This window comes from Puma concolor, chromosome C2, assembly GCF_028749965.1.
Source record: "Puma concolor isolate L17-30 chromosome C2, mPumCon1.1.hap2, whole genome shotgun sequence".
NCBI classification, from domain to species: Eukaryota; Metazoa; Chordata; class Mammalia; order Carnivora; family Felidae; genus Puma; species Puma concolor.
In genome coordinates, this window is record NC_141675.1 from 130,957,987 (window position 1) to 130,973,820 (window position 15,834).

At 36.1% G+C, this 15,834-nt stretch overlaps 1 protein-coding gene across 1 annotated transcript in view; it reads right to left on the reverse strand.

The window, feature by feature from the left end:
• ROBO2 (roundabout guidance receptor 2) overlaps positions 1-15,484 on the reverse strand; it is a 1,716,380-nt gene extending 1,700,896 nt beyond the window's left edge. Inside the window, exon 1 of the mRNA XM_086675717.1 lies at positions 15,329-15,484. The gene's annotated coding sequence lies outside the window, so the exon portion shown is untranslated. The remainder of the gene's footprint in view (positions 1-15,328) is intronic.
• Positions 15,485-15,834: the final 350 nt, after the last annotated feature.

Here is a 15,834-nt window from a genome sequence, read left to right on the forward strand (position 1 = left end):
CTTTTAAACAGGTCACACCTAGAAGATATGCTTTTAGGGGCGCCTGGGTGGCGCAGTCGGTTAAGCGTCCGACTTCAGCCAGGTCACGATCTCGCGGTCCGTGAGTTCGAGCCCCGCGTCGGGCTCTGGGCTGATGGCTCAGAGCCTGGAGCCTGTTTCCGATTCTGTGTCTCCCTCTCTCTCTGCCCCTCCCCCGTTCATGCTCTGTCTCTCTCTGTCCCAAAAATAAATAAACGTTGAAAAAAAAATTTTTTTTTAAAAAGAAGATATGCTTTTAGTAATAATTTACTGGAGCGAATAAATTTTATTTAATTTAGTTGTTTTGAGATGTTTTTAACAAAGGAGACTTGGGAAATCAAGGCATAATTGTTTTTTTTGTTTTTTTTTTTTTTTTAAAGTTAATGTTCATTTCTTTTTTTTTTTTTTTTCTTCAACGTTTATTTATTTTTGGGACAGAGAGAGACAGAGCATGAACGGGGAAGGGGCAGAGAGAGAGGGAGACACAGAATCGGAAACAGGCTCCAGGCTCCGAGCTATCAGCCCAGAGCCCGACGCGGGGCTCGAACTCACGGACCGCGAGATCGTGACCTGGCTGAAGTCGGACGCTTAACCGACTGCGCCACCCAGGCGCCCCAAGGCATAATTGTTTTAAAGAAACCTTTTGGGGGGAGTTATTAAAATTATTAAAGATAATTTCAACTTATGAATCTGATGCCATTAATCATAAACTACAGAAAAAGTAATTGTAAAACTTCATGAGAAGTAATATTTTTATAAAGTTGTATTATTAATTTCAACTGGATACATTCCATATTACTGGGAAATATTAAGAATATCATTCCTTGGCTAGCAAAGCCTTTATTCCCTGGAGGAACATCATGCTCCCTGAAGGTATAATGTTCAGCATATTTGTCAGATTTGTCTTCTGGTTTCCTGTAAGCAGTTTATGAATGATAAAGGAAAAGAAAACAAAAATGTGCACTACATTTAAAACTTTGATCAAAAGAACGTTCTTTGAGTTTTAAAACACGACTGGCTTAGTTTTGTGAACCATTTTCACAAGCTGGAGATGGGGAGCAAATACAACACTTCATAATCTTATTTTCTTTTAATCCTGTTGTTCTTGAAAACTTTCAGATAGCACCAATTTTGCAACTTTGCTTCTCCTTAACAGCTTACCTATCACTATTGTAACACTTTTCATCTGTTTCCACCACTGGACTATGCCTTTATTACTTAACATAATGTCCTATACATAACTAGTTGGTAAACATATTATTAGAATGGATAGTAGAAATTGGATTTTCAGTGGGATATCCTATTTCCCCCTATTCTGGTCTTCAGGATATCCAGATATTCAGGATTATCCAACACAACCTTGAATGCACCATCCAAGCCTCACATAATCAAAAACATGTTTATTAGCTTTCAAAAGATACCCCCTTTTTAAACCTACATATTCTTTGTATACGTAAATAAAACAGTTCATCTCTCTACATTCTCATTATCCTGACATGAAGGACTTTCTTAAGAAAATGAGTTCCCAATTCTTTCCTGAAATGCCCACTCAATTCTTCAGCAACCATCTATAGCAATATATATATATATATATATATATATATATATATATATATATATATATATATGGTTTAAACGTGTTAGTTTCTTATTGCTGCTATCACAAATTAACACAAACTCAGTGGCTTAAAACAACATAAGTTTATTTTCTAATGGTTCTAGACGTCAGAAGTCCAAAACAAGTCTTCCTAGTGGGACTAAAATTAAGTCATCATCCAGGGCTATGTTACTTCTAGAGGCTCTTTTGGGAAGAACCATTCTAGAAGTTGAATGTATCTTTTGTCTCTATCCACAAAACTTACTACTCCAACCTCTCTTTCAGTCACTTCATCTCCTTCTAATGATTTTATCCTCCCTCTTATAGGGTCTCTGTGATTACACTGGACCTACACAAATAATGAAAGATAATCTCTGCATTTTAAGGTCAGATGATTAACAATTTTCATTTCACCTGCAACCTTAACTCCCCCTTGCTATGTAATACAACATATTCACAAATTCTGGGGATTAGGATGTAGATGTCATTGGGAAGACATTATTCATACCATACTCAGTAATTGGAAAAGGTAAAATAAGGTATAATGCACTGCTCACTCTGGCAATGAAATTCTATATGATATAAAGATCTAGCACAAATTATTTTAAAAGGTTTTAGCTACTAGATTATTGATCAGTTTTAGTATATTCTAGAAAAATCTCATGTCCTTGATGTTAACCCATCACACACAAATAAATGGTCTTTTTAAAATTAAAAAGGAATATTCAAGGCTACCTGAGGAATAGAAAAGTAGAGCTGCTATACCTCAAGGGGCCTGATTTCTGCATATCATAACCCTAGCAATACAGGCACACACAAGCTAAATCCCTTTCTGACACAGTCTGGATACTATTTCCCCCATGCCTACCAAATGCCTTTATTCTCATCACTGTTTACATTCGGCCCTACTTTTTTTTTAGAGCTTACCTTTATTAGCTTTTTCCCTTTGCTTCGCCTTATTTTTCTCCTCTAAACTGGATTTCCTTTCTTATGCATTCCATATGCTCACACAATTGATTACGCTCTGCTTCACAGGATTCTCTAATTTTATGCATACACCCCTCCCTAACATACACACATAAGTTGCTCTGTCAGCCTCAGTTACCTAACCTTAATACACTCGGTAGTAACATCTCCTGCTCAGACTGTCTCCAGCCTGAAAACTTAGTTTTTTCATCTTGTAGCCTAACTTAAGCTTCATAATTAAGCAGAGCCCCTATTTGATGGACTAGTAGGGTTTCTGCCCCTAAAAGTCTGGCTAATGCACAGAAACACATTTGGGAATACAAATTGACTTTTATGTATAGAAGCCAGATGTATTTCATGCCTACGTGAGCTTAGGGAAGCAAGTTCATCTCATATATCACAATAAACATCTGTTCCACTGAATTTCACTGCCGGATACTCATCATACTTAGGCAACAAAACACTTAAGGAAATAAAAGCTCTTTCCAATAATAATAATATTAAAAAGTACATCAGAAAGCTTTGTTAAAAAAGAAAAGAAAAAAGTCTTCCTCTAGCAGTTAAGCCTGAAGTAGGAACTACTAAAAACAATAAAATAATTATTGAAATATAGTTTCTGATAAGGAATCTCGGCCCTGTAAAATTTAGAGAAAGTTATGGGTGAGTTTATATTTGAAAGGCTGCTTTCAACAGCAAAGAGTGTGTTCTGATATTTGAATATACTTTGGAAAATGCAAAAATTTAAAAGAACTAAAAGAAAACAATCGACATGGACACGAACGTGCATATAGTTTCACAGATAGTTTTACAGTTTTACTTATAGCATGGATAAGTTCATACTACAGTTTTGTTAAAATGTCACACATATATAATTTCCTCCATGTTTTTTGCATTTGACTAGCAATACAGATGCTAATACATTTAGTATTCATTTGAGTCTCAGTGTTTCCTGCCAATGTACTTTGTCTTTTTTTTCTTATTTTTTAAATGTTTATTTATTATTTTTTGAGAGAGAAAGAGAGAGAGAGAGAGAAAGTGAGTGGGGGAGAGGCAGAGAGAGGGAGACACAGAATCCACAGCAGACTCCCGGCTCTGAGCTGTCAGCACAGAGCTTGATGCAGGACTCAAACCCATGGGCCCTGAGATCTTGACCTGAGCTGAAATTGGAAGCTCAACCAACTGAGCCATCCAGGTCCCCTGTCCTTTTTTCCTATTGGACCATTCGTAATGATTTATTGGACTATTTATATGTCAAATATGTCAAGTGAATTGCAAATACTTTCTCCTGATTTGGCATTTTCTTTTTATATTCAGTGATGGTATCATTTGAAATATTAAAGTTTTTCACTTTAACAAAGTCCAATCCATCAGTCTTTATTAGTTTCTGTCTTTGGTTGGGTTATACTTTGGAAAGTTAATTTAGCCCTAATATTACAAATGACATTTGCCTATATATTTTTTCTTTATATTTGGAGGCATTTACTCAGTGCCTACTATGAAATTAATTGGGTGTATTACAACTTTTTACATCTATGAAGCACATAGCCAATTACTTGAACATCATTTTATGAATCATTTATCATTTCCCCACTGATTTGAAAGACCATATTTATCATATATCAGATTTTAAGTTTATTGACATTATATAACACTATGTAGTTGTGAAATTATGCAAATTCAAGCATAACAGCCAGTTTACTTCTTCCCCATTATCCCCTGAAGGGATGGATAGAGGAACTGCTTTCTTATGGTTTCAGTGTATAACATAACATTGTTTAAATGACATTCTAGCATCTCAGAAACTTTAATTTCTGGTTCTGAAATGTGTTTCACCTTGACCAATCTGTCCTGCAATTTGCCTCTGAGGGTAGAGACTGAATTTTGTGATAGTTACATTCCTATTACTTAAAATTGTGTCAGGTACTGAGTAGGTGCTCAAAAATATCTATTTAATGATTACATTGATGGATGTCTGGTTTTCCACTGCAGTGGTGCTACCTACCACACTCTGCATAATTTTAACTAGCTTTTCTCTGTCAAAAATCAAACATTCATCACAATTTTGCATGTGCTCATATACATGCACATGCACCCTTTACAGAGACACATTGCTTTCCAAATATCAACAAAGAATATAAGATATTTGTTAGTTCTAAAGGTCTAGTCACAAAGAAAATAACAATATAAAACCATAAATGTGAGACAGGAATATGGGAGGTCAAATTACCAAATGAAAATTTCTCCTTTTTTAATTTGTTGCTAATGAGGTGAAAAAGTAATGAATGTAAAAATAAAAGTACACAATATATGGGGCACCTGGGTGGCTCAGTCGGTTGGGTGTCCGACTTCGGCTCAGGTCATCATCTTGTGGTTTGTGGGTTCAAGCCCTGCATGTGGCTCTGTCCTAACAGCTCAGAGCTTGGAGACTGCTTCTGATTCTGTGTCTCCTCCTCTCTCTGTCCCTCCCATGTTCATGCTCTGTCTGTCTCTCAATAATAAATGAATGTTTAATTTTTTTAAAAAAGTACACAATGTATGTATATATCACATGCACTCAGTTTCATGATGAATATATATATATATATATATATATATATACACATATATATACAGATAAGTATGGATATTTGTGCTAAATAATATGCTATCCCTTTTATATTTATAGTACACATAATGTACATACCTGCACAACAAATTTGAATGATTTTCATAAAATTTCAATTCTATTAATTTCCTCAGCTAACAACCGAAGAGCATTTAAATCAAAATCAACTCATTTGGAAGTTTTTTTTAACCAATATCTCCCATTTATTCTCATTTTTATGGCTCCTTATGTTGCCATTTTGTGTCCATTTTGCCATAATTGATACATATTTGAAAGAGTCACCCTAAGGAATTGACCCTTTGGATAAGATCTCTAAAACTGAATTTGCATCAATTATATATGTGTACACAAATACTTAAAATAGAAAGGTCAAATGTAAAAATATGTATACATATGTGAAAAATACTTAATTTAACTCACATATTTTATGTTACCTATGCATTTAGTTCTGTTAATAAAATCAGTATTTTATATATCTTGGTAGTAAACCTGTTTGTTTTAAGGCACTTGCTTCAATCTGAACTACCACATTGTTATAACACACTGAGAATTTGATACTTCACCACAGCACACAAAGAGTAATAAAAAAAATTAAAATTAAATAAATGAGTTGCCAGAAAATATATTTTTTGATGGATCAAATAATTTAAATTTGTCAGTCAGTGGGACAGCAAGGTGATAACAGATGAAAACCAAAGTTCTCAAGGCCAGTGAATAACAATAATGATGCTGTATTCTGAGCATCAATCACCATTACCACAAATCTCTGATACCCACACTGCCAAATATTTCACATACAACCTTAATAGTGATTAATAGATGTGCCAAAGTACTGAAACTGGAATGAGACTTTGTAGAAAAAGTGATGTTCAAAAGCAGTTGACAATTCATCATTTCTACCTCTGGAAAGACTGCTTTTGTCAATGTTACCTACACAGATCTTGATTTTATTTACCTAATATTTAGCAAATATAGCTGTAGTGAAAACGTTAAGATTTACAGAATACAGTGTGTGAAATTATTGAGTGATTATAAAAGAAACCTACAACAAATCCCAACTACACAAATTTGCCAACAGTGGCAGGAAAAGGTAACTTACAGCGTCATCTTCTTTCCCATAATCCTCAGCAGCACTGCCCATTCTTCTCTTTAGATAATTGATGTACATCATCTAAAGTCCTGTGTACCTGCAACCTCAGCACACACCCTCTATCCTTGCCTTCCAATCAGACTATGTCTTAAAAGCCTTTCTATGTAGGAGTTCTAGAGCCACCACTAAAAATACATACTTGTTGCCAGTATTGAAATGGCTCCCTTTGAAAATTCAGAACTCACACTACTGAAAAAAAGAATCTAATTTTCAAAAATTGCTTTAGAATAAATAAACTTTAAAAAGGGGTGGGGGCGGGCTCCTGGGTGGCTCAGTCAGTTAAACATCTGACTTCAGCTCAGGTCATGATCTCCGAGTTCCTGAGCTCCAGCTTTGGGCTCCGCCCTGACAATGCATGTGAAGTCTGTGTGGGATTCTCTGTCTCTGTCTCTCTCTCTCTCTGCCCCTCACTCACTCGCACTCTCCCTTTCTCAAAAATAAATATATAAATGTATAAAATTGTTTTAGAATACTGTGAACTCTGTGAAATAAATTGCGCTGGAATTAGACAACTTTCTTCATTTCAGCCTTCTCATCCGTTTTCTCATATTTTCCTTATAGTCACAGCTAATAGTAATACATTCATTGTTAGATTTCACTAATTGATTATTGCACAAGATAAATAGTTTCAACCATATTCCTGATGCTTCTACTGCTCTGGTTCTAGATAATCCTGTATCTTTTAATAAGTTATCTTTTGATTAAAAAATCCCTGACTTTCATTCGTGAAAAAGCCATCATTTCTTCTTATAAGCATAATAATGGCAAACATACACTAAGTCTTGTGATCAACCTAGAGAAAAACTTAATCGTATTATTTTCATATCAGTTAATAAGAAGAACTATGTCATTTATTGTCCTCAGATCTAGTGCTATGGATAAGTTTTCAACCCAGAGGCAGTTGGTTTTATGAGCAAAAAGAGGAAGACAACCAGCAGTCTTATGCCCACACTGAGACATGTCCACACACACTTGCTTCCACAGCCAAAGTAACGCCATATGTCCTCAGTGATGTGGGTGGGCAAAAGTAACAGTTGGCCTGCTAGAGACAGCCATATGTACCGGCAGCCTATCACACCATCCTTTTTACTTATGGTTGCTGAAAGCTTAGTTGAAGCTCTTGCCCTCATGAATAGCATGGCTGGAGAAGATGCTTCCACAGTAGAAAAATACCACTTACTGTGCAATTACTCTATTCTGGACATGAAAGTAAAAAAAATATGCTTGTACATTACTCTCCTTATCATCATCTACTTAAACATCAACAGAGTTCCTTCATCCAGTCTCACCTTCCCTCACTAAAATGTTTTACATTTATGTGAAAAGGGACAAATGTGCCGTCTTTTATCAAAAATGATCATTTGTAATCATCCCTGTTTAATTCAATGTTATACCAACCTCTATTCGTAGCTAGATATTCATAAAACTATATTGCTGGACATTGAAAATATTTAAAGAAAAGAAAAATATTTAAAAACTTAGGAGTATTCAAATTAGTTCTGGAAAGCAAGGAGATAGCAATAAGCAAAACTGCATCAGACACACATTACTGTCTACAAGGTAAAAGAGAAACATGGGTTTTAAATTTTTGTAACAGCTTTGTACCTTAACAGGCTTTCTCTTGAATCTCCATAAGTGCAAAGAAAATTCAGCTATTGTACTGGTAAAAAAATTTATTGGTTTAAGGTCATTCTTAACACTGATCAGATAAGATAATTTACTTTTTCTCTTAATGGCTTCTTTTTGACAAATGAGAGAGCTTTTAGGAAGGACAATGCTCCCTGCACAACAACCAGTAAAGCATGTCACATTCATTTACAACATAATTTTAAGAAAAATGAAGGACAAACTCTTGAGACAGTAAGAATTCATTTGCATTAAATTAATGTGAGCAGGGCACTTCATGCTCCCTTTGGCAACAGTGGGATAGGGGAACAAATGAATCCACCTTATATAACAGTTCTCCCTTGGATTACAGAAGATTTGTAAAGTTGACATGACCATCATTAAATTTCCCCTGGAAGTCTACAATTATTGTGTAGAACTCATGAGATTAAATATTCACAATGAATATTTGTGAAGAGTGCCAATTATTATGGAAATAGTATCTGACATCCCTTGAGTATGTCCTGAAAAATTTTTAAAGAGCACCAAGCTTTCTGTGGTTTCTTACATTGATTTGGCTTTGTAAACAAGGGCTAACTTCATAAAGAAGAACTATCAGATATTGCTCTATGTAATTTAAACTTAAGTCATCCAGATGTTGGCCCTGACAGATAATGGGTATAATTAATATTTTTGACCCTAGAAGTGCAAATGATTTCACTTATACTTACCTAAAATTACACCTAATAAATGTAAGGGATCAGCATCTGTTGTTGGAAAATTACCAATCAATATCTTCTAAAAGATCTAAAAACCCCCAAATTTATAATTTTCCCACAAGGAAGCAAGCACATTAGTTTCAGAGCCTCAAAGCACACAAATATTACTACTATACGTGGTAGGCTGAATAATGGTCCCCAATGATACTCTCTTCCTAAATCCCACACTCTGTGGATGTATTACCTTACATAATCAAAGGGACTTTGCAAACATGATTGAGTTAAGAATACTGAGATGGAGATCCTGGATCATCCAGGTGAGCCCAGGGTAATCACAAGAGTCCTTGAAGGAAAGATGGAGGAGTTAGACGAAGAGACAATGTAGAGACAGATAGGATAGGAACAATGCACTTTGAAAATGGAGGAAGGGGCCATATGCCAATGAATTCAGATGGCCACTAGAAGCAAGAAAAGGCAAGAAAATGGATTCTCCCCTCAGAGCCTCCAGAAGGAATCAGCTTCGTAGACATATTGACTCTAGCCCAGTAAAACTGCTTTGAGAATTCTGAACTCCAAAACTTTAAGGCAATAAATTTTTTAAGCCATTAAGTTTGTGGTAATTTGTTAGAGCAGCTCTAGGAAACTAATATACCATTATAATGAGCAAAGGAAAGCAGATGAAACAGTGATGAACTTGAGAGATCCTAGGGGGAAAAAATAGGGAGCATTAAACTTAATAACTGGATTTAATCTTGGTAACTATTTACTTGTTTACCCCTGAGCCACATTATTAATACGATCATAACCATTCAATCAATATGAATCAACCAGTATGTCTAATTTAGAGATGAAAAGATTCTATTTACTCTTCCTCTAACCCCATGCAGAAAGCCTTGAGCAACCTTATATCTGATAGAAGGCATATCTTCATGTAAGAATCTTCCTATTTAGCAGAGAAGTTATATCTGAAATTAAGTCCTATTAAGCCAATCTGCAGACGGTATATACAATATTCAAGTATTACCCTTTAAGAACACCATTGGAACTGAGTTTATGATGCTACCTTCACCAACAGAATCAAAGTTAATTTGAAAGATTCTCAAAGCAATAGTAAAAACTTGTGTACGTTCTTTCCTCTTGTTAAAAATAAATTATGGGGAGGGGGGCGCCTGGGTGGCTCAGCTGATTGAGCACCCGGCTTCAGCTCAGGTCATGATCTCACAGTTTATGCGTTCGAGCCCCGCATCGGGCTCTATGCTGACAGCTGCTTCGAATTCTGTGTCTCCCTCTCTCTCTGCTCCTCCCCCGCTCATGCTCTCTCTCTCCTTCAAAAATAAATAAAAACATTAAAAAATAAAATAAAATAAATTATTGGCCAACTCTCCATTTTGTTTATGCTAATTGGATTAAGTCCAGACATAAATTTTACTACCACAAACAGGAAATCATTTAAATAGAAAATTCTCACCTATTGCTGACAAAATGACAGTATAAAACTGTCAAGAGTTGGAAGGAATAAGTTTAGCAAGATAAACATGTTCCTTTCCTTATCAAAACTTGTCCTGAGACCTGGCTTGCTTCTTTTCTGATGCTTAAGCACAATAAAAATTATAAGAACACTCCTACTTTTCTAGTGTTTAATCAGAAGAGAAGCAGGAAATAGGAATGTTTTTTCCAAGATTGACACTGAATTTGAGGAAGTATATTAAAAAATTGGAAAAAACATGTAGACTATCTCCATGGCAGTATATAGAAGGACAAGAAAAATACTTGTCTACCATGTATTACATCCTTTACGTAAATGATTTTATCAAATTTCTTTAATGTACTAACAACTCTTCAAAACAAGAATTTTATAGATAAAGAAAAGATCACAAAAAAGGATCTTGATCAATGCCACACAGCTATTAAAAGGTAGAACTACGGTGAATATAACAACAAGAATAAAATAACAGTCTTACCCTACTTGGAACTGGACCCACACTAAAATGCAAAACATGGATAAAGAACCAATAAGTTAGATACTAGTAATCTCATTTCACAGAAGAAGCATCTGAGATGAATAGAGGCTACGCCATTTGTTTCAAGTTCATACCACTAGCAAGAGGTAATTTCAAATCCAGATCTGCATGACACTTTATTACTCCAATATGCAGGTGCATTATTTCCAGGATTAACTGTGATAATTCTTGTTAACCCTAAATGAGTGTCTGACAGTAAGTGCTCTACAATTTATCCTTATTCTTATTTAGTGTGAGAATTATTAAACTTCTTCACCCGTCTTTTGCAGTCTCACTACTCATCCATATTACAGTTTTCCATGAAAAATAAAGTTCAACACATGCATCTTTTTTGGATGCAAATTTTGGAGCTCAAGTAATACATCACACTAAGCTGCTAGTATAAATTTGGAATGAAAAAAAGGAAAGTTTTCATTTAGTAAAAAATAATTGGATTGTTCATTCCTTTATCTATAGTATAGCTCATTAAATGTATATTTGTATTAAAAAACATAATTTCCTATAACTCTTCCTATGCTTAAGTAATACATTTAAAGAACTGATTCAACAAATCAGAATAATTCATGAATTATATTAGGCAAAACTTTTGTTCAGTAACTTCTGCTTTTTCTTTCCTATCATGTAGCCCATCTTAAGAATTTGTCTTAAAGCCCATAATTTGTCGTAAAGTCAACCTTCTAGCCTTCTCCCAGTTCCTCTACTTTTTCTTAGTTTCTCTTAAGTAGTGAATAAAATGAGTTTATCCAAAGTTACCTTGGCATTGGAACAATGCAGAAAACTGTGGTTGTCAATCATGTCCACTGTTCATACATCTCCATATTTTTCTGCACTAAATCTCCTCTAATATTCTCTATCCTATCAGTGTCACCATAAAAGGAGATAAGGCATGAATCTCATAATGTAAAACTTAAAATGCTTAGTCCTCTTAATAGCCCATGCTTACTCTGAACTACTCATGTTAAAATGAGCAACTAAGAGAACATGGCACTTTTATTTATTTTAATTAATTTTTTTTGGAGAGGGAGAGAGAGAGCACGCAAGTGAGGGACAAAGGGGAGGGAAGCACAGAATCCCAAGAAACCACTCTCAGAACCCAGACACAGGGATCAATCTCACCACCATGATGGAGATCAAGACCTGAGCCAAAATCAAGAGCCAAATACTTAACTGAGCCACTCAGGCGCCCCCAACAGGACACTTTTAGAAAAGCAGAGTCCAAAATTCAATTCATATCTCTGCCAATTTTTATCCAAGAAAGCATGACCCTATGGACATCCTATGTTTGAAAAAAAAAAAGAAAAGAAATCATTTTCATCAATGAATGTTCATGATACTTCTGTAGTAAGAATCGTTGCTGTTTCACTTTCTCCCCCTCAGCACTACTATTCTCACGCACATGGGTCAGACAACATCCAGGGTTAATCAGTGACTCTACCAAAAGGATTTTTTGGGGCAGTGTGGGGTGGGAGTTTTTGTCACTAAAGCTGTCTCAGACTGTGCACAGGGTTGTTTGGAAATTTGAGGGCAACAATGTCCCCAGTCTCTGAAGCAGCCCTTAATGATGCAAATCACTCTTGTTGAGGAATGTCTGCATATAAATATTTCTAGATAAAGATGTAACATGGTCCCCATTCCTTCATGAAGGAGAATATGACATATCTTTTTTTTCTTAGCCTCCTCTCTCTCTCCTTCCTCCCAGCTGACAGTCTGAATAACTGCACAGGAATAAGGCTTTAGTCAGCATTCTCAAGAGGACTTATTCTCTGAGATGGTAAACAATGATGAGTTTCACTCACACCCTGTTTGAGCTACTTTATAGGATCTGAGAGACGATTATGAGACTCCAGAAAAACCATTGTAAGCCGCCCTTTTAATACCAACACCTGCAAGGAATTGGTTGGATGGTCAAGAACCAAAGAACCTATTTTCTTGGTTCATTCGAGAATACACCATGAGTGTGCCTGTGATCCTGTGATCAGATGCAAAGTTGCACATCATATACTTAGTCCCCATACATAATGATTTTTGTTAGGTCTATCAGAGGAAAAAAATAGTTTCAAAGTGTTTTGAGACTCCAAGAAGTTTCCTGTATAGTATTTATTTCTCTTGCTCACCTTTTTCCCATACCCCAAAAGGTTCTACTAAACGTGTATACACACACAAAGGCATCATTCCCCCAAAACTCACATACTGTCTTTGTAACTCAAATGGCTTTTTAAGGGCCTAAGTATAGCAGAATGTTACTACTTAAGAATGAAAATGGATAAAAAAAAACTGAAACAAATTAAAAAAAATTTCTCTCTCTCAAAGGTTAAAATGAGGTTTACTTTAAATTAGCCTATATCAGACAAAATACTCATGGCATATATAAAACTTGGATTCATTTTTAAAGATGTGGTTATATATCAAAAATAAAATTGTTCAGTTTCTAACTTCCTCTTCCCCCATATCCTATACAGGCATACATAACCTGTCAATGTTCAAGGAATCTAAAAACAAGTCCTTGTGAAGTCTGGCAGTTTACTCTGAAAGCAAGTTTTAGCTGTGTTTCAAGTTCACACTAAGCAATTTTAAAATGCATCTAAATGTGGAATATCTTCTATCTTGATTATAAGACATAAATTATTCCAACACTACTCTTAGTAAATATTGAGTCTGTGTTTCAAATCCACTCTTATAAAGGAGGACACAAGGTCAGCTGTTAAGGAGTTTAGGAGTGATTTGAAGATGAGGAGCAGACGAGTATAACTCTATACAATTACATTTTCTTGTATGTAAAAAAAACCCAGTTTTAATAAATAATCAGAAAAAAAGCAATACTTTAGGTATTTTTACATAAGGCATATTCGTATATCACTATTGTCATAGTTTCAACTAAAAGCAGCAATTCACGTTTTGGGAAAAGAATTCAAAGTGAAGTTAATTAGCCTAGGCTTACAGTTCTACTTTATAACATAAAGATTGTAGACATTTAGGGAAATTAATCCCTCTATGTCATACGCTTTCACCTGAAAAGTAGAAATAATATTACTGATCTTTCTAAACTTCTGTAAGAAATTAGAAATGGAAGAGATGAGAAAGAATAGGACTCCTGGTAGCAGACAAGATGGATTTATTGAATCCAAATTGATATTAAAGGTAGAAAAAAAGTAAAATATTTCACCTTAATTGATAAAACTGTAGCTGCATTGAGAAATTCAAATATCTCAATTTGAAAAAACAGTAAGCTCTCTTAAGCATCAAAATAATACTAGACCCTTGCAGAGAATTTAGTAAATATTTGAAAGATATATAGATTTCATCCCCCAATTTGGGTTCCGAAATTTATTTGCTAAATTCATAATTTATATACTTCACTACTATTAAAATGCATGGTAGCCCATATGACTAATTGTATGACCACCAATTTTTACTGAAAAATATCCAGCAAGGTTCATGAAGTAAGTATTGGATCCAAAAACAAAAATAGCAACCCCGACCACCTAAAAGGCAAACATAAAACAATTAAAAATTTAAAAAAAAACTCTAATGACCATGATGATTAAAAGTTAGTGCTATTAGCAAGAAAGCAACTTCTAAACTAAATAAATACACCTTAGTAATCTTTCCTCCCACACCGGAAAGAAAAAGAAAAAGAGAAAGAAAAAGAAAGAGAAGAAAAGATGAGAAGAGAAGAGAAGAGAAGAGAAAAGAAAAGAAAAGAAAAGAAAAAAGAAAGGACAGGGAGAAAGAGAGAACTAAAGTAAGAAAGAAAATATGAAAAAATTAAACTAAGGAAGTTCTGTGGGAAATGCCCACAATTTCATTCCCAGAATTTCTTCCATCCCTTTCCCCAAATTCCTTTCAGGAAAATAAAGTTGTTCTCCTCTTAATGTGAACTCATCACTTTTTCCATAGCATTTTCAAAATAATAAATATACTTCCTATCAGTCAGACACTTAAAAGTCGTGCTGTTAAAGAACTACTGGTAATAATTTTTGGAACAATATGGTAATAATATGGTAATAATTTTGGAACAAAAACTGAAGAGGAAATGAATCAACATGGCTTTTAAGCTAAATTGCCATCAATTCCAGAGCCTGTCTAGAGAGCCTGAAGTTCTCTGCCTTTTAATAAGCTTATGGAGAGTACTGAGCAAAAGAACCACCAGTTCCTCATAGTGTTACCCTCTGGTGAACCAGGGTGAGAGCAATACTGCTCCCCACTTAGAGAGCAAGGTTACCCTGTCCCAGCACATACTAGGACTCCTTACTTCCACACCTTTCCAATCCTTTGACTGGACTTGGAAAATTGGGCATGAGCCAAGGAGAAGGAGGGACAGAAGGACAAAATAGGCAGCCAGAAAAACAAATGACTGTCTAGAAAGCTTATATATAAAACACATATAACGCATGCATTTGAGGACATTTCCTAAAATCCAGTCACTTCCGCTGAATTCCATCAGAATCCCCTCATCCTTGCTGTGAGGATCGCAACTGCCCACCGCCCACCCCCCCCCACCCCCCCAGCCTTTGCAGCCACGCCAAAATCAGTCTGTCATGACTTTGGATAAATTGTAAAGCCAGCAGTGTTTGGGGAGCTGAGCAAGCTCGCCAATTCAAAGCCTTTAGTTCGAGACCCCTCAGTACATCCCTCGGTTTAACTCACCTGGAGTCAGGTCTAGACGGCAGCCTCCGCCCAGGGCGACTGGGAAGCAGCCCTGGGAAGCTCAGCAGAGTCCGCCTGAATAATGGAAGCAGTGCAGCTGAGCAGCTCCCCCCGGACCTGCTGCTCTAGCTGCTCCCAGATTTCTTCCACTCCCCACCCGGAGCCGTCCTTCCTTTCTCCTCCTCCTCCCAGCCTGCCGCTACTGCACTCCCTCTTCCTGGCGGTGGCGCAGAGAAGAGTCCTCCCAGCCTCCCTCCTCAGGCGCACGAGCTGTCCGTGGTGCTAAAGAAGTGGCTCCGGGCTCTTCAGGGCCGGCGGTGCACACAAGCCTTCTTCTGTGACACCGGAGTCCCAGGAGCAGTGGCACGGATTTGCCTCGTGAGGTCACCGGAGAAATGGGCTGGAAGAGGCGACCAGCTGTACCCGCTAGTATCTAACATTCCCTTGCCGGTTTAAATAATCAATAACCTCAGACTTCTTCCTAAACATCCCCAGTAATTCACAAG